We start from the raw sequence: 21,335 nt of genomic DNA on the forward strand, positions 1-21,335 counted from the left end.
GGCGAACGTCAAGACTACTTGTCTAATGTGATCTCTACTCTCGTGGTTGATAAACTGGTTCGAAAAGGGTGTGAGATGTACTTAGCTTATGTTAGTGTTTCTGATTCTAAGAACTCTTCTGTTGGGGATATCAAAACTGTAAGGGATTTTTCGAATGTTTTCCCTTACTAGTTACCGGGTTTGCCTCCAAATAGCGAGGTGGAGTTTGGGATTGAGCTTCTTCCAGGTTGAGCTCCAGTGTCCATCGCTCCTTATCGAATGGCACTGAAGGAGCTTATAGAGCTTAAAGCTCAATTACAGGAGCTTTTGGACCGTGGTTTCATCCGTCCTAGTGTGTCTCTGTGGGGAGCACCCGTTTTTTTATCAAGAAGAAGGATGATACCATAAGGATGTGCATTGATTATCGGCAACTGAATAAGTTGACCATGAAGAATAAATATTCACTTCCGAGGATTGACGACTTTTTTGATCAGTTCAGAGGTGCTTTAGTGTTCTTTAAGATTGACCTTCGATCTTGGTATCATCAGTTGAGGATTAAGGAAGCTGATGGCCATAAGACCGCATTTAGGACTCGATATGGACATTACAAGTTCCTAGTTATGCGTTTTGGTCTGACAAATGGTCCAGCCTTATTTATGGATCTGATGAACCAGGTGTTTCAACCTTATCTAGATCAATTCATTGTGGTCTTCATTGATGATATTCTGATATATTCTAAGATGGAGGATGAGCATGATGAGCATCTTAGAGTAGTGCTTTAGATTCTTCGTGAGAAGCATCTTTATGCTAAGCTAAGCAAGTGTGAGTTCTGGTTGTGTGAAATGACTTTTCTAGTGCATATGGTTTCTGTTGAGGGGATTCGAGTTGATCCTCAAAAGATTGAGACTGTGCTTTATTAGAAATAGCCTTATCTGAAATTCACAATTTTTTGGGTCTGGCGGGATATTATCGGTGTTTTGTGGGAGGGTTTTCTCTAATTGTAGCTCCTCTTACTAAACTTCTATGTAAGGTTGTGCTATTTGTCTGGATGGATGCAGAGCAATTGAGCTTTGAGAATCTCAAGTCTATTTTGACTTAAACTCTTGTTCTGATACGCCTGAATTTGGTAAGGAGTTTGTGGTCTACAATGATGCTTCACATGTTGGGTTGGGATGTGTTCTGATGCAAGATGGTAAGGTTGTGGCTTATGTGTCTCGTCAGCTTAAGACACACGAAGGGAACTATCCGGCGCATGATCTTGAGTTGGCTGCGGTGGTTTTTGCATTGAAAATCTAGAGGCATTATCTGTATAGTGAGAAGTGTATCATCTATACCAATCACAAGAGCCTCAAGTATCTATTTACTTAGAAAGAGTTGAACCTTAGGCAGTGCCGTTAGATTGACCTGCTTAAAGATTATGACTGCACTATAAAGTACCACCCTGGTAAGGCCAATGTGGTGGCCAACGCTCTAAGCCAAAGAGTGATGATTGATCTAAGGACGATGTTTGCTCGCCTTAGTTTGTTTGATGATGGGAGTCTTTTAGTCAAGTTGCAAGTTAAGCTGACTTGGATTGAGCAGATTTGAGATAAACAGTTAGTGGAAGAGACTTTGGGTGTGTGGTTCCATCAAGTTGAGAGTGGCAGCAATTCGGTTTTTGGATTGAATAGTGATAGGGTATTATGTTTTCGAGGTCAGATTTGCGTGTCGAATGACTCAAATTTGAGACATGCGATTCAGAAAGAGCCGCATAGTAGCCCTTATGCTATGCATCCTAGTGGTAATAAAATGTATCGTGATCTCCGTGAGTTGTATTGGTGTCTGGGGTTGAAACATGAGGTTACGGATTTCATTGCTCGTTGTCTAGCGTGTCAGCAGGTTAAGGTTGAGCATTAGATACCTTCGGGTTTGCTATAGCTGGTTAAGATTCCCCATTGGTAATGGGAGCGAGTGACGATGGACTTCGTCAGTGGGTTGCCTTTAACACCCACTAAGAAGGATTCTGTTTGGTTCATCGTGGATCGATTTACCAAGTTTGCTCATTTCATTTCGATTCAAATTGATTATTCTCTGCAGAAGCTAGTGAAGTTGTATATTTCTGAGATAGTAAGACTGCATGGGGTTCCTCTTTCAATTATTTCTGATAGAGATCCTCACTTCACTTATCGGTTCTGGAAGAAATTGCATGAGGCTTTGGGATCAAGGTTGGAATTTAGTACTGCGTTCCATTCTCAAACCGATGGTCAATCTAAGAGGGTGATTCAGGTACTGGAAGATATGCTTTGGAGTTGCGTGATTGATTTTGGAGGTAGTGGGGAGGATTATCTGCCTGTAGCTGATTTCGCCTACAATAATAGTTTCCAAGCTAGTATTCAGATGGCACCTTACGAGGCTCTATATTATCGTAAGTTTCGTACTCCTTTGTGTTGGACTGAGTTGGGTGAACGTCAAGTTTTGGGTCTCGAGTGGGTTTTTGAAACTGAGGTTAAGGTTCGACTAATTCGGGATCGTCTGAAAATGACTTCTGATAGACAGAAGTCTTATGCAGATCTGAAGAGGCGAGATATTGAATACTTGGTAGGGGACTTTATCTTTCTTAAGGTTTCTCCGTGGAAGAAGGTTTTGGGGTTCGGTCATAAGGGCAAGTTGAGCCCTAGGTTCATTAGGTTGTAACGGATTCTGAAACGTGTGGGACCAGTTGCTTATCAGTTGGAACTACCGACTGAATTGAACCGTATTCATGAGGTGTTTCACGTCTCGATGTTGAGACGGCATCATTCTGATCCATCTTGTGTTGTCTCAGTTGAGGAGATCAAGTTAGGTCGGACTTGACTTTTAAAGAGGATCAAGTTCAGATTCTGGATCGCGATGTTAAAGTTCTGCAAAAAATTCCATTCAATTAGTGAAGGTGCTGTGGTAGAATCATTGCACTGAGGAAGCCACGTGGGAATCTGGGGACTCGATGCGTCAGCAGTATCCTTATTCGTTCTGATCAAGTACATTTTGAGGTCAAAATTTCTTTTAAGGGGTAGAGTTGTAATGCCCTGAACGTATATCCCTGTTTCTGTAAATATTTGACACAAATATGTATCTGCTTCAGTGGTTAAGTGTTCTAGGTGTGTGTGAGAGGTCCCAAGTTCAAGCCTTACCTTTAGTAAAAATTTTGTTATTTTTGGAATTAAGCCCTATCTCCATTTTGTAGGCTTACATTTAATTGTCTGTAAGTTCATATCTGAATGAGCCTGCTGGTTCGAGTGGTAAGGGTGTTGGTGTATTGCAGGTCCTTTGTTCGAATCCCTGCGCGAGTAAGGGAGTTTATTTTTGCTCGTTTAATCAAGAGAGTTTTAGTTTAATAGAAATTCTGAGGAGGTTGAGTAGTGTGTTAGTAGGAGTAAAATTAGGGGTTACATTATCTGCTGGGGATTCTATTTTTTTCTTTTTTTAAAAAAAATTACTTTTCCTTTTCCCCTAAGTTTTCTGACGTAAGTCCCTTTCTCTGTCGTTTCTCCCCCTTTTCCACTTTTGATTTTTGTTTCCTTTTTGTCAACTTTCGCACCTTTGTTCTTGTTATTTTGATTTTTGTCACGCATTCGGGTAAGTTTTCTATTTCTGTTCGTCGTAGTTGATAAGGAGCGATTAAGAATCTGATTTCTACTACAATTGATGGTGTAGGCGAAGGTTTTGAGCAGTGAAATTCATTCTTTGGTGTAACAAGTGTTAACGAAGGTTCTTCATCAGTGTTAAGTCAAATTTCTATTAGAATCTATTAAATCAGTTGCTAAAACGATATTGGATATTCTGGTTTTAGGTTTCGGGAAGCTCAGGAGTGTTTTTGCTGCAAAATAGTACCAGGTGTGTACCAAAAACGTAGAAAAATGAGATTCAACGAGAGCCAAAACTGTAATCTGTCGACGCCACACAACCATGTGGTAGGCCGTGTGCGACAACACTGTAATGTGATTGATGGAGACTAGGCCGTTCGTAAGACATGGTCGTGTGATGGTTGGGGTGTGGCCTTGTGAGACACACAGGCTAGGCCAAGTTGGGCGTATACGCTACATGGGCGGTGGGCCTACACGGGTATGTCACACGGGCATGTGGATTTTGGGCTAGGCCGTGTGGGCCACACGGGCAAGGCCAATCTAGGCGTGTGGGCCCACAGGGTCATGTCACACGGGCGTGTGGGCCCATTTATCTGAATTTTTCCCTAGGGTTGCACGGGTCATCACAAACGACTGTGGGCCTACCGTATAGTCGATAAGGGCTTAATAAACCCTAAACTTGATGATCTGTTTGCTTGATATACTGGTTTGATTAGGATACTGATGCATATCTACTTTCACTATTATCTGCATATCTGTTATCTATGTACGCTTATATGTAAGCATGTGAGCATTTTAGTCTGTTTATCTGTATTTGTATATTTTTGTATCTAATATTGGGGATGGGATGATGAATTTTTGGAGCAAGTGTTCTGAAAGGAAATTTATGCCTATTATCTGGCAGCATGGCTACATTATATCTGTTATGTATCGCATCGGTACAATACGGTGTGTAAGGCTAGGTGAGTGTTTTAAACTTTACATGGTGTGTAGGGATGGTTGGAGATGGTGTTTAGAGGATGGGGTTAGGACATTTGATTTCTGATTTTGATTTGCATATTTGTATCTGTATCTGTAATAAGCTTAAGCCTGAATCTGTATCTGACTGATTTTGATTTTCTAGTTGTGTGCATGCTTAATTCTGTGGGGTTACACACTAAGTTTACGTAAACTCACTCTTTTCTGTTTACTCTGTACAAAAAAAAACAAACTGAGTTTTAGAATTAAATGGTTTTTCGTAAGCTTTTGCTGTAAAATACGTTTTTAAGGAAAATTAACTAAGCATATAACGATTTGACAATGGTTCTAAGCAAATATGAAACTGATAACTAAATGGCTTTGTCGTGACGACTATGTTTTCAAAAGCCATTCCTTGTGACATCATCAGATTCGGCCATAACATCTAGGTCGAGTTTGGGGTGTTACAGTAAAAGAATATTTAATTGGAAATTGATGAATGATTGTGAAATATGAATTATATGATCCTAAAATAGATGTAATGGATTTACAGTATGTGTACGTATATTATGGAAGTGCCTTTGATTTGTTAATGTGATGAATTAAGTTAAAATGCACGTTTGAACGTAGTAAACAATTAGGATATGATTGACATGCCAATAGGGTTAGGATATGTGGTTGTACAAGATTGCATTTCGGTGCTCTCTAGTGTGTTTTGGGTACCCGAGTATCTTAATTACTTTACTATAGTTCATCGGGCCATCTGTTGCAAGAAAATATATGTTTTGAATTCATGAATTATTTGGATATGATATGTTTATATAAATATTAAAATGTTAAATGATAAAATTGAATAAATAATGATTATGTGTTAAAGGTTATTTGAAACGATATGAAATATCTGGTGATAGAATTAAACGATATGAAAATTATAGTTATGAAATGCTCTCTTTGTAAATGCAATATTGGTGATAGAATTATGTGTTTAAAAGAAATGGAATATGAAAATGAATTGAAATGATCAAATGGTTGATGCATTTTATATGTTGAATCTTTCCTATTAAGTGATACGGAAATACATCATATTAAATGATTGAGAGATTATATGATTGATATGTGAAACACTCACCTAATTGTTTTAAATGTATTGATAGGAAATCGTATTAAATTTATTTATATTTGTTTACGTAATTGTAAATCGAGGTAAGAGCTTTGTTTAAATACCAATGAACTTACTAAGCTTTATAAGCTTACTCTATTTCTTTTCCTATTTTCTGTAGTTGATGTTTTTCAGAATTAGGCAGTCGGATCAACTTCAAAACTCCCACTACCAAATTTTAGTCTCAGTAGATTTTGACTAATTTGATTATGGTTTTGTGGCATGTATATAGGTTATCTTGGGTTGATGGTTTGGAAGTTTAAGTTTAAGTTTAAGTTGTATTATGTTATAATGGTTGCTTTGTATAAGGTTGAATTTAAAGATTCTCATGTATGCTTGTATGGTATGTGAAGAATGCATGTTTGATCTTGGTTCATGAAATAGTTGGTAAATGGTAAATCTTGAATGAAATTTATGGTATATATGTTAGTTGATAGTTGTGATACATGTATTTATTGGTTTAGGTTGTTTCATTGATATGGTAAGTGTTGAATAAGTATATAGGGTATTTGGAGTTGATGTATTGATATTATAATATGTTCAAATTTTTCATAAGGTTATGGTGAAGTTATTTTGGAAATGCCAACCTGATTTTATTTTGGTGGAATGGTTGACATTGAAATATAATGTTAGGCCTAAGCTTAATTGATTTTGATGAACGATTAGATGTTGGTTTGTATATATACAAGTGTTTGAAGAATGTTGTTATGTAATGCAATGATAGGAGTTCATTTGGTATTAGTTGAATATGGTTTGAGTTGGATTATAAACATGTTAGATGGAAAATTTGGTATGCTAAACATTGGTGATTATATATGTGGTTCAGAGAATGTTTGATTTGAGAATTAGGTTGGATGTGAAAGTGCTTTATTGTATATTAGTTTGAATTAGAAATTTGACATGTTTTGATATATTTTTTTTTGTGTTTTGAGTAGTTGAATTCAGAATTTTTGGTATAATAGGGATAAGTAAACTTTTATTGAAAATATTGCATTTCAAGGTACCATACAACACACACGGTCTACCATACAGTCTGATAGACGACCGTGTGGTCGATTCAATTTTGGTGATTTTAGGTCCATATGGCATCAATTACTTACATGGTTTGGAGACACAGCCGTCTGTCTCCTCCCACACAATCTATGCCTCTTTGCACATGGTTTAGCCACATGACCATGTCCCTGCATCACACGACCTCTGCCTTTGTCACACGACTTGGCCACACGGTCGCATGACACCTGTTTCATTAATTACCTATATTTTGTAAAAAATAAAATTTAATGCATAATCATTCTCAATTTTTTTAAATGTTCCATAAGTTCAATTTAGGTCCCGATATGATTATATAAAATGGAAATGATTGTAATTTATTATGAATTAATCTTTTTCCTCTGTTTGAGTGATTGGTAACCTCTATTTTGCATTTTTCCTGTTATTTTGTAAATATTTTAGATTGGTTCCAATTTAATTCTGAACTTGTTCAAAGGTTTTCGTAAACTCGACTAGGAATCGATTTTGATTGTAATGCATGTTTAACAAGGAATTAACTTGTATTTATTGATTAGTGAATAATATTGAATAAATTGTTTGCGAATGTTCTAGTTTACTATTGTAGCATCCTATAGCTCAGGTCTAGAAATTGGACCGATTTTAGGGTGTTACATACCTTTTATCGTCTAGCATACTACCATGGTGTCTTTCATCCATGGTCTTACGCTTTGTACCATAAACCAAACTGCTATAGTGTAACACCCCTATCCCGTAACAGTTGCCAGAATAGGTAAGGGGCATTACCGGACTTGTAGCTCATGTCAGAACAGTAAAATTTTGAACTTTTTCTTGAAATAAAGATCGTTCATTTAAATAAGTACTAAGCACAACCAGAGGTAAAATTTAAACTTCACTAAGTAAACATTCAAAAGATGCCATTTTCGCATGGCTTATATACATTAACCAAAAATATTCTTCCGCCACTAGTCTATTCTATACATGCCATAAAATAATTCTAAACATAACAGTAACAAGCGGTGGATAGTGATAGTGTGACTAGTTGCTGACGATCCCCGAGCCTGTAGCTTTGCAATGAGATCTATAAAACAGAGGAAACAGAGTAAACGGAGTAAGCATTATAATGCTTAGTAAGTTTTAAGCAGTTTCAACAGATAACAATCAAATTATAACATAGTTGTTCGTATATTTTATTTCACTCTTCCTTCAGGCATGCCATCCCTTTACCGAATATGCACAACTCGTCATATACAATAGGCAGTTAAACTTTCACATAAAAGTGAGCTCATGTGACATAAATATATTGTATGATTTCACATAACCTCTCACACTGATCCGATGTCACATAATCATAGGAATAGTCTCATAGATTGCTCTCGTATGCATCACATAACTACCTTATGATTTAGTTCAAATCAAGTTCACATATAAACTTGGAGTACATACCTGTTTAACCTTTCGCATTGAATATATTTATAAGCAATTCTTATTACGAAGTCTTATAGCTTTAACCTCTACTCGGATTATCGGCGAGACCTTTAGCTCAAACGAAATCTCCACACGAAGTTATCGGGTCTTACCCGGACAAAATCTCCACACGTAGTCATCGGGTCTTACCCGGAATATATTTCCAAGTTTCATGTACATTTAATCACATGTTGCAACATTCACATCGACTGTCATATTTGTAATTCATTTGCCTCATCAAATATCTAATAATACACACCTTTCACATTGGTCGTTCGGCCACAATATACGCACATCGCCTACATATTTCACACTAGCCATTCGGCTTTACCACATATACATATCTCATATATATATTTCACATTGACCATTCAGCTTTACCACATATGCATATCTCATACATATTTCACATTAGCCATTCGGCTTTACCACATATACATTTCTCATACATTTTTCACATTAGCCATTCGGCTTTACCACATATATGCATGTTCATATTCACCACATTGGCCATTCGGCCTTATCACACATATGCGTGCTCACATTCATCACATTGGCCATTCGGCCTTATCACATATATGCATGTTCACATTCATCACATTGGCCATTCGGCCTTATCTCATATATGCACATTCACATTCATCACATAAAATCCTAAATCAAAATATAAATTTTCATGTATCCACATCACAATTATCCAAATATACTTCACATACCACATATACTTTCACGTATACACTTTGTCTTGGCTGAATCTACATCTATCATTTTCCAATGAATAATTCAATTTCATGCCATACTATCATTTCATATTCAAATACTTATGAACTTACAATTTCACAAATTTTAATATCAAAGATCCATCTATCACTCATATATCATTTTACAATATCACAATTTAGAATTCACGTATGGGTTTAATCAATAGCTTATGAGCAACTAAAACAAGTTTTGTCAAGGTTTACAACATAATCTCAAATTCAGCACAAGCTATTTTTCCTGAGCAATAGTCACTGAATTATTTATAACTAGAGCTACAAAACTCCAAATCAATTTCTGTTAATTTTATCTGAATATAGACTCATATATATTCCATCCATAAAATTTTCATAATTTTTGGTTTGGCCATTCAATACCAGATTTTTCTTAAAGTTTCCCCTGTTTCACTGTTTGACTAATCTGACCACTCTTCACTACGAGTCAAATTTTCCATTGTACAGAATTTATAATGTGTTCTATTTGATTTAATTTGAAACTAGACTCATTAATGAGTCTAAGCATATAAATCTTATCTTATAACCATTTTTGTACAAATTATAATGATTTTCTAAAAACAGAACAGGGGATTTCGGAGTCATTCTGACACTGTCCCACACAACTTTAAATATCTCTTTATAGGAAATTTCTTTGCTTCCACGGTCTCTTTTATAAGAAACTAGACTAACTAAGCTTTGATTACATATTTTATTCAGCCTATAATTCCACACCAACAATTTATAGTGATTTTCTAAAATCACGTTACTGCTGCTGTCCAAAGTAAATTATTACAATTTGCTCTTAAATTTCCAAGTCCAAACACTTATGAAGTTACCATTTGAGTTTAAGACATATCATGGCCACATCATATCTTATTAAATCAACTCATTATGTCCTATTATGATTGAATTTACTCAACGTTTAATCACTTAAAACTTACCTCAGAAGTGGTCGACGACTAGATATCCACGGCTATTCATTTACTTTCGCTTTTCCCTTATCCGACTTTGATCCTCTAAGCTCTTGAGCTAAATCAAACAATTTACTTCCCAATCAAACACAATCACACGACATCCATATACATTTTAGAACCATTCTTAACATATTTACTACTCATTTACAAACAAAATACTCATATCACATTTATAAAACTACCTTTCATAAACACTATGTATAAATATGCATTTCTTCACTATTTACTAAGTCAAGCCAAACCACATGATTTATTAATCGTTAATATATACAGCATTAACAACTTCACTTAAGCTTAAGTATAAAATTTGGTCTTACCAAATTTTGCACATTTTACCAAAATAATAACTACCAATTTTACACATAAGTGCCGAATCAAATCATACCATAGTTACAATATCACTTGACTAATGAAATATCCAAAATATCAATCTATCATTTACCAAATTCATAAACCACATATAAGGCACATTTTAAACTCAAGCATGTAACTTAACAACCAATATGCAAGATATCACATATACATAACTTAGCTTATGAAAGCATATGTATTATATCATAAACACATCTTTTACCAATTACCTCACTTAAGCCAAATTTTATAATCAACCACAAAAAATATACCACAAATCATACTTCCAAAATGAGCTACTTCCATGGCCGATTATATTTCATCATTAACATATCTCATTTTCGAATCATATAATCAATATCACATACACATCACCCAAACACAAATCATACCTATCATATAACAAGCATAACAAAATAAACCAACCATGTCAAATATAACCATAATTTGATCAAACCTTGAAACCAAACTTAACAAAATAAACAAGCCATTGAATGATTAGAACTTGAACTAACCACCTTCTTTATACATAATTTTCCAAGAATTTCAAGGTACTTACCTCTTCCAAACCTCAAAATTCTAAGTTTAATCTATGGGATAAGTAGAGTTTGAACTAATCATCTCAAACATGCATAGATTTTCAAGAATCATTCAATACCTACCTCATTCTAGCCATCTTCTAAGCCAAAAATCAAGGCAACCAAACTTTCTTCTCCCTCCCTTTAGGCTACGGCAATGGAGGACAAGGATCAACCAACTTTTGATTCAATTTTCTCTATGACCGAATGCACATACCTCAAATTTTTAGCTTGCTATCTTGCCGAAATCCTCAAAACATATTTCTTCTTTCTTTCATTTTTTTTTCGGTCAAGAAGAAGAAAGAGGATGAAGCCTTTTTTTTTGTTTTCATTATTTTCCCTTCCATTATTTTATTACCATGCTCCTTATTTTATCATTCCTCCCATGAAACACCGACATAACATGTTATGACATGTTTTGCCCATCACACTTTGTCCACCCTATTTGTCATGGCCGGCCACTACTAATTAGGGGGGAAATTGACATGCAAGTCCACCCTTTTTATTACATGCACTAATAGATCCTTATGTTTTGACCTATCACATTTCAAAAGTGTCACACATAAGTCCTATTGACTAAATTCACATGCAATTTACTAAATCAAATCTTAAAACTTTCACACATTCATATTCACATATAATAAACATAAAATATGACGGCTAATTATTTGTATGACTCGATTTTGTGGTCCCGAAACCACTTTTCGACTAGGGTCAAATTAGGGGTGTCACATATAGCGTCTTTCATCTATGGTCTTATGTCATATACCGTCGTTACGGTGTCGCCCCGAAGGACTAGCTGATACCGTCGTCACGGTAAATACCATTCCATGATTCATATTACTCCAATCCTCCTCCTATTACCTCCTTTATGCCACCTAACCTTAATGCTTGAACACTGCAGTGTTCCTTTCGCAAGGCCCGAAACTTTGCCTGAGGTGGTAACTAATGGGTTCTCTCCTCATTCCCATCCTAACTTCATCTAACCCTTTTAGGTTTCCCACAATCATGTAATGTGTGCTCATGCGATCATATTTCTTTCTTATACAAACATGACATATTTAACAGCTTAGACCATAATAACAAGTTTCGAGTCTGGAACTTATCTGAATCTTTATGGTTCCCATAGCTTAGCTCCTTCGAATTCCAAAGCTTCCATTCTACTGGAAGTTAAGCATTACAACAAAAAATCATGGGTTATACTCAATATTATTAGCTCAAACCCATTTTCTAAAAACATGCAGAACCCTTAAAATGGTTCTGAACTCTATTGCTTCATTACCCTAACTTTTATGTACATAAAAGGGCTAAGAATCTTACCATCTCACTGGTTTCCCTACTTTTCCATCTTATCATTCACAAAGTCTATTTCATATAGAATCTTCCAGGGTTATTCCTTCTCCAAGCTACCAAAGAAGATAAAGAGTAGGAGAAATGGAAACAAGGTCAGCAAGAAAATCATCCTTAGGAACCATCTTCTAGCTATTTATAACCCTTCCCATGCTATCACCAACCTTATGAGAATTGTCTATTGCAAATTATGATGTTTCCCACTAAGGAACTGACTAGTTCTATCCGAACCGAACCAAAATTGGATATTAACTATGTCTAATTTGGTTTTTAGATTTCCCATTTCTTCCAATATAAGCTACCAACTTGCGGTCTCTTTCAATTTAGTCCCTTAATCATTCTCAATTTGGGGTTAGTTGGAAACCGAGTGTTACATGTTCTGCAAGCTTCCGTGGTGGAAAAACCTTTATAAAGTTTTCATTTTTTCACCCTAAGGATGTTTTATTACAGTTGAAGCGTTTTCGGATTAAAATTTTATGCTTGTTTTCTTTTTGGTTCGATTTATTTTCCTTTCTTTCTTTCGTTTAAGTGTTAGTCTTTCATTTCTTTTTTAAATCAATCTAACGTCTAGTTTTGATAAGTTTCCTTTATTGATCTTTCTTTCTTATTTGTTAGAGGGAGAATGGTAAGGAGTACTCATAGTTAGGGTGGCGATGTGGAGATTTTGGGAGTTCAAAATGGGAAGGGTAAAAGCAAGGCTAACCCTTGGCCTTTTAGGATTCTTTGTACTCGGGGTTCCTTCTAGTGCACAACTAGCACAAACGAGCTTTACGGATTATTGTTGTGTCATGGGATTTAAAGGCACAATTACGAGTTCCGTAACAACTTAATTTTCTCTGGTACTAGAAAACACAGTTTCAAAATCCTATTTTTGTAAACTGAGCTCGTAAATATTAACTTTCAAATATATCAAAGATTGGTTGAGCAATTTTGTCAATTAAATAGCTAACTAAGGCCTAAGTACTAATTTGTAAAGTTTCAATCGTTATAACTTTTTAAATAGCCAAAGGCTTGGGGACTTAAATAACAATTGACCAAAGGTTTAAAATAGGTAAATAAACCATTTTATAGCATAATATACTGGATGGTGATGTTAATTTCCACTAATAAGGTTAATGGTGATTAAGGTAAAATAATTAAAGGTTTAGTTAATTAATTAAGGATAATTAATGTTTAATCAAAGTATAAAAGGATAGAATAGTGGAAATTTGTCATCTTTTTCTTGTTCTCAACCATCCAAAGCCTTATAAACCAAAGGAAAAGGGGTTTTTAGCTCCAAAAGCATTCCACTATTAATATTAAGGTTATTTCAAGTCTTTTTCTTGCAATTTTTATGAATTTAAAGTCATGGGAGCTTGATTTAACTAGCTCATATACTAATTTGTAAATTTTTTGGAATTTTATAAAGTTTCCATTATTTATTTCTTGAAAAATTAGGCTTGAAATTGATAGATTTTCAGCTTAGAATATAAAAAGGACTAGATTGTAAAGTTAATTTAGCTTGTTTGTTAACTTAGTTACATTAGGGACCAAATTGAATAAATGTAAAATTTATCATGAAATTATGTTACAAATAGAAAGTATAAGGTCCTTAATGAGAATATATGAAATCGGATTTTAATTCGAAGCTAGGAATTAAAAGTTATGACTATCACGAGTGTAAGAACTAAATTAAATAAAATGTAAAATTTTAAGGATATTAAAAAATCATGTTCATATAGGTGCATAAATATCATAGTATGGTATGAAAATATTTGGTATTGATTGATGATATAAAATAATTTTTTAGATCAAGAATCGAGTTGTAGAGTTGATTGGGGAAAAGCTAAAATTTTGAAGTAGTCCCTGAATTATCCACATTTCATATTTTGGACAGGCAAGTACATATGGAACTTGCCATCCTATTTTATGTTATGTATGAATTGTGTTTGATTTTATCTATATGTTAGATTTAAATAGAATTTAGTGAATTTGACATATGTGACTTAAAATGGACAAAATTGAAAAGTCATGTGAACATTGACTACTATGAAATAGTATAGACTGCAAATATGAATGTTGGTTGATTATGAAAATTTTAAATGTAATATGTAATTATGTACATGGATTGGTAATGACATATATACGAAAATGATGTCCGTATGAACTTAGTAAAAGGTTATGATATGTATGGCATGCCATTAGGGTTATATTTGCATTTGATTAGGGATTTTACATGTTATTACGAGATCTAGTATTTGCTGTAGATTGGGTTATATGTATCATAGGTTTAGCCTGGATAGACAATCTCGATATGATGTCAACTTGTGTGAACAACTTATTCTTGTGTATCCAAGCCCGTTTTACTATAGTTCTATCGGGTGAAATTCAACTAAACATAAATGGAAACTTCAATGTGAATTAGAAATGGTAGTATATGTTTGATATTTGATATGTGATAATTATGGGGTGGCCTTAATATCCTAGATGTGCCAATATGTGTAACACGCCTCACCTACTCCGATCGCGGGATCCAAGCTATAGGATACCGCATTTATTTCTAAAGTAACTATCATCAAATATATCATAATTATAACATTTAAACAAACATTCATGTCTTAAAAAAATTCATAATATGCTATACAATTAAATTCGAGCCTTAATCAAGCTTATGAAAGCTCTTTATTGACCCAAGCACGAAATATGATTAAATTGTAAATTTTTGAAAATCAAGGTTGACATTGTGATGTTACCTTCTCTACGTCATGATGTCGCCAAACAGTTTTTCACGTCACGACGTTAGGCCACTCGAAGTTGCGACGTAACATACTGTCGGTCGTCATTGCAACGAGAAAATGTGGTCGTCGGGGCATTTTTGGTACAAGTTAGGCCATTTGATACCTATTTCATGTCAGCGTAACCATTTTCACCTTTGGTGCATTTTTGAATATTCAAACCTGCATAAAATCATTCCAAAGCATACTAAATCATCACATTTAACCAATTTTAAGCATTCAATCAATATAACTTCTAATCGACTACTAAACATACCAAATCAAATTATATACGTTCAATCTATTCAATCTTATCATTGATCAATCTAAACAATCTTTTATCATACCATTTCATTTTCAAGATTTTCATTCAAGTGAAATATAAAGCTTATCACATTTCCAAAACATACACTTATGCATATATTGACATTAGCTTACCAAAATCAACATTAACCAAGGTTTAAACTAAAATATCAATCACAAATTAAAAATATATATAAGCACATATGTACATGCCACATAATCGAACTAAAATGATCAAAAGACTACCGAGTCTATGGTAGGATAGTTTAGTCTTCGAGTTGATCTAATCAACATGTTCAACAAGTCAGCAATCTAAAGGAAAAGAGAAAACAACGATGTAATCAGTTTGAATGCTTAATAAGTTTATATGAAATTTACTTAACTTACGTTGACATATCAATTATTAGGTAATTAAAATACATTGGAATTAAGCATGGAATCCCTTTAGCATCTTATACTTTCATATGCATTTCAACAAAAACATCAAATAGTTTCGTTCATTTGTACATCATGAACTTATATCACAATCATATATATATAACACTCCATTTTATAGCATTTACAAACTAAATCATAGTCAAATTGCTAACATGTATAATTCCATTCAAATAAGTTTATTTCAACCATTACATTACCATTTTGTACGTTTTCATTCTATTCTCGCCCGAAGAATTATAGTAAATTAAACTCGAATACGTGAGACTAATTTGTTCGCACAAGCTAACATATTCGGGCTGTTCACACAAACTTTAGAACAGGGTTTCTCACACAAGCTTAGTTCATTGTTGCTCACACAAGCTTCAGAGAATCTACAACACATGCTGGATCTTAAGCAATTGTAATAATTGCAATAACCTATTTTTTAGATGTTCGAAAACAATGGTTTCGAGACCACAATTTTGACTAGTGAGTAAGTATTTTATTATTTATTTATTATTTATAAGGTTATTAAAGTACTATATCAAAATTTGGTTAGAAAATTTTAACATTTAGATAATAATTAAGTAAAAAGGACTAAATTGTAAAGGCTACAAAAGTTAATTGCTAATATTTAAAAGGGTTAAATGGATATAGAAATTGCAATTGATGGACTATGTGGTAATTAGACCACATGGACTTTTAGTGGACGATTGGGACAAGGTATTACATGAAATTAGATTAAGTTTTAAAGGGTAAATTTGTAATTAAATAATTAAATAATTTTAAAATAGAAGGAACTCAACATGTTGTCATCTTCCATAAGCTCTCCATCGATTTTTAAGGAAGGGAAAAACACCATTTTCATAGCTTGAAGTTCGGCTAGCTTGTAACCTTTAGCATGTAAGTTGGTTTTGATCTCATTTTTAGTAATTTTTATGTTTTTGAGATCGTTAGATCTTAATCTAGCTAACCCGGTGACCAATTCATAAAAATTTTAAATGTTTAGAATTATGCCATTGATGAGTTTCTAATGTTTTTGAAGTTTGATGATAGATTATTAAGCTTGATAGTTAAATAAGACTATTTTGTAAAGTGATTTTAGTTAATTTTAAAGTTTAAGGACTATGTTTTTAAAATTATTAAATATCAAGTAATTCTTTTAATAAAGTGATAAAAGTGGTGTAACACCCCTCGCCCGTATCCAACTCTATGATAGGGTTCGTGATGCTACTTGACGAAAACTCGACCAACTATATAAAACTGGGCCGTAAAATTTCAAACAATTTAAAAACTTCTCATTTCACAGGCAATTTGTCTCATATACAGGCTTATAAGGCCCAAAACATACATTCGGGGTAGTTCGGAACCCAACCGAGAACTCATAAAAAACTTAGAAAATTTCATACATCAAGACTTCACATGCCCGTGTGGATATAAAACACATGACTGTGTGATAGGGACACGCCCATATCCTGAACCCGTGTCTGAAAACCTGGACATTCTTCCAAAACCACACGGCCCAAGCACACACCGAGACACACGGCTGTGTCTCTTGCCCGTGTACCACTAGCATGCATACTGACTTTATGACACGGCATGGCACACGCCCGTGTGGCCTGTCCGTGTACTAAAATGACTTTAAAGTTTTAAGTGCAGGGGACGCACGACCATGACACACACCCATGGGGGTGAGCCGTGTGTCACACATGGTCTAGACACACGCACGTGTGTCTCACCCATGTGGACAAACTAGGCTATCTTCCAAGCCATTTTATCACCCATTTTGTACAACTTACACAATATCATTTCAATATGCTAATTCCATCCCAAAAGACATCAATTCATTCAAGAAGGAACATCACATGTATTACCAAAATGAATAATAGCCATCATCTAGACTTAATACAAAATGAAAGGCTTTTATCTTAAGCTAAAATACATGAACAATTTCTCAATAATACAACTTACTAGTCTAGCCCTATACATGCCACCTTCAAAAATATAAATCAAACTATACCGAATGCTGTGGCTGATAGTGTGATCGATATCTCTGACTTCAAGGGATCCTTGAACAGTTTGATAGTATTGAAAGAAAAGGGAAAGGAAAGAGAGTAAGCATAAAGCTTAGTAAGTTGCATATAAATAAATATACAACAACAATCTCACCATTTGCCATCATGCTTATAACTCAAAGGTAAACATAACTTAACTTACTCATTATCATCTACTCGAGTCTCATTTTCTAAATTAAGCTCGTTATTCATGCTTATTGTATAGGTACCTGTAACACTCGTAACATGATCATCCTTTCTTTATTAAAATTGAACTACAACTTTCACCATTGAACCGTTAGGGATATTACTGGATATTCTATGAACCTTCAACAGGGAATAAATTGCTGATGCCATGCGCCAGACATGGTCTTATAGTGGCTCTCATATATGCGTGCTGATGCATGTCCCAGACATATCTTACACTTGCACAACTCTTAGTCGATGCGTATCTCAGACACGTCTTACACTGGCTATCTCTGTCGAGGCCGATGCATGTCCCAGACATGTCTTACTTTGGCACTCATAATATGGCTGAAGCATGTCCCAAACATGTCTTACAGTAGCCCTCGTTTGGATGCCGATGCCATGTCCCAGACATGGTCTTACACTGGCTCTCATAATGTGGCCGAAGCATGTCCCAGACATGTCTTACACTGGCGCACAAATCACCCAATGTCTTGGCACGAATATCCAATTCATATCCTAAGGTTCAACGGGATATTTCTACTCTCTCAAATATTACAAGGCATTCTCAATTTATAACTTAACAACTCGTACAATATCAATTTAATGACAATATGAATACTAGTATTAACAATGTAGTTGTACTATTTACATACAACTTACCTCGGATTACAAAAAGTGCTTGACTAAACGGCTTAATCGAATTGCTTGGCTTTGCCCCGGTCTAGGCTCGGTTTTGGAAAATCTTGATCTATATAACAATATGCATCCATTTAGTCACAAAACGCAATTAGGCATTCATAAATTCACAACTTTAGTAAAATGACCATTTTGCCCTTAGGCCTTGGCAAAATGACCATTTTACCCCTATGTCCGAAAATTGATTTTTATCGAATTTATTCATATTTCAAGCATATCTAAACTCTTTTTACTACTATAGCAATCCCAAATTCTCACTATTTTACATACTAACCACCCCTTTTGCAACTTATGAAAAATAGTCCTTTTAGGTGTTTTCATGCTACCACCTTTCACAAAAGTTGTTTATAACACAACTAGGACTCATATTCTTCCATAAAAACTTAGAAAACATCACAAATCCTTTCATGGAAACACCTTAAACTTTTAATCATTATGCAAAATAGACCCCTCATTTGAGAGCCCATGAAACAAGCATATTAAAAATGTAAAAATCATCAAGAAAATCATCAAGATCACTTACATTGTGAGAGGAATAAGTTGCTGTAAGTTTTTACCTTTCAAAACTCCATTTTTTGCTGATATTTTTGGTGGGGAAAGAAGATGAAGAAGAAGGAAATGATAGCTAGGCTTTTAGGCATTGTTTTATCACCAAATCATGACATCATCCACCTAATACTTTGACTATTTGTTTAAAATTCATTACATGGCCGGCCAAAACTATTAAAAGGGTGTACTTTCCCTTTAAAAGCCCTCAATTTTGATTCGCTGGCTATTTAACACATTTGGGTACTAAAATGTAACTTTTGCCTTTTATGCGATTTGGTCCTTTTTTCGCAATCGGGCTTGAAAACATTGAAATTAACTCACCAAATTTTTCATGCACTAATGATATCGTACTATAACCTTATAAAAATAATAAAAATAATTTTTCTATCTTCGGATCTGTGGTCCCGAGACCACTGTTTCGACTAGGCCCTAAATCGGGTTGTTACATTTCTCCCCCTTTAGGGATTTTCATCCTAAGAAATCTTACCGATGAATAAGTTTGGATACTGCTCTCTCAGAGACTCTTCGGGTTCCCATGTGGCTTCTTCGATTCCATTTCTATGCCACAAAACCTTCACAAGTGGTATATTCTTATTTCTTAACTGTTTGACCTCTCGAGCTAAGATCTTGACTGGTTCTTCACCATAAGTCATATCCGGAAGAATCTTAACTTCAGTTGGCGCAATTATGTATGAAGGGTCTGATCTGTATCGATGTAACATAGACACGTGAAACACATCGTGAATCTTTTCTAACTCTGGTGGCAATTCCAAACGGTAGGCAACAGGCCCTACTCTCTCGGTAACCTCATAAGGTCCTATAAAACAAGGACTCAAATTGCCTTTTCTACCAAATCTGAGGACTTTCCTCCACGGGGAAACTTTCAAAAATACCTTATCATCCCCGACTTCAAACTCAATCTCCCTTCGTTTCAAATTTGCGTAGGATTTTTGTCTATCCGAGGCAGCCTTTAAACAGTCATGAATCACCATAACTTTTTCCTTAGCCTATTTGATCAAATCAACCCTGTGAATCTGACTCTCTCTTAACTTAGTCCAAAATAAGGGCATTCGGCACTTTCGGCTGTACAAAGCCTCATAAGGTGACATTTTTAGACTCGATTGATAGCTGTTGTTGTAGGCGAATTCAACCAATGGTAAGTGTTTTTCCCAACTTCCTTGGAACTCGAGAACACAGCACCTCAACATGTCCTCTAATATTTGTATTACTCTTTTAGACTGTCCGTCAGTTTGCACATGAAATGCCGTGCTGAAACTCAACTTAGTTTCTAAAGCTTCTTGTAACTTTTTCTAAAACCTCAAGGTGAACCTCGGGTCTCGATTAGATACAATCGATAACGGCACACCATGAAGCCTCACTATCTCAGAAACATATAAGTCAGCCAACTTTTCAAGGGAGTAGTCGGCACGCACTGGTATGAAGTGTGCTGACTTAGTGAGTCTATTGACAATAACCCATACTGCATCTTTCCTTTTCGGGGTTAGAGGTAAACTGGTCGCGAAATCCATAGTGATACGATCCCATTTCCACTCAGGAATCATAATAGGCTGAAGTAAACCAGAAGGCACTTGATGTTCAGCCTTTACTTGTTGACACACTAGGCACTTGGATACGAACTCTGAAATGTCTCTTTTCATACCCGACCACCAATACATTTTCTTAAAGTCGTTGTACATTTTCACGCGATCCGGGTGAACTAACAAACAACCACTGTATGCCTCTCGCAAAATCTTCTGAATGAGCTCACTATCTTTGGGTACACAAACTCTATCTTTGAACATTATACACCCATAAATACTAATATGAAAATCTGACTCAATCTTTGATTCACATTGAGTTCTTTTAGCTTGTAGTTTCTCGTCATCTTTCGATGCTTCACAGATTTCATAAAGAAAAGTCAGTCTAGCTCTCAACTCTGCTAGGACCGATCCATCACTAGACATAGTCAACTGAGCGTTCAAAGCTCTCAAGGCAAATAACAACTTTCTACTCAAAGCGTCGGGGACTACGTTCGCCTTTCCCGGATGATAGTCGATAATCAACTCATAATATTTTATTAGTTCTAACCATCATCGTTGCCTCAAATTCAACTCTTTCTGATTCATTAGATACTTTAGACTCTTGTGATTTGTAAATACTCAACATCTCTCACCATACAAATGATGTTGCCAAA

The sequence above is a fragment of the Gossypium hirsutum genome, chromosome A04 (assembly GCF_007990345.1).
Source record: "Gossypium hirsutum isolate 1008001.06 chromosome A04, Gossypium_hirsutum_v2.1, whole genome shotgun sequence".
Classification (NCBI taxonomy): Eukaryota; Viridiplantae; Streptophyta; class Magnoliopsida; order Malvales; family Malvaceae; genus Gossypium; species Gossypium hirsutum.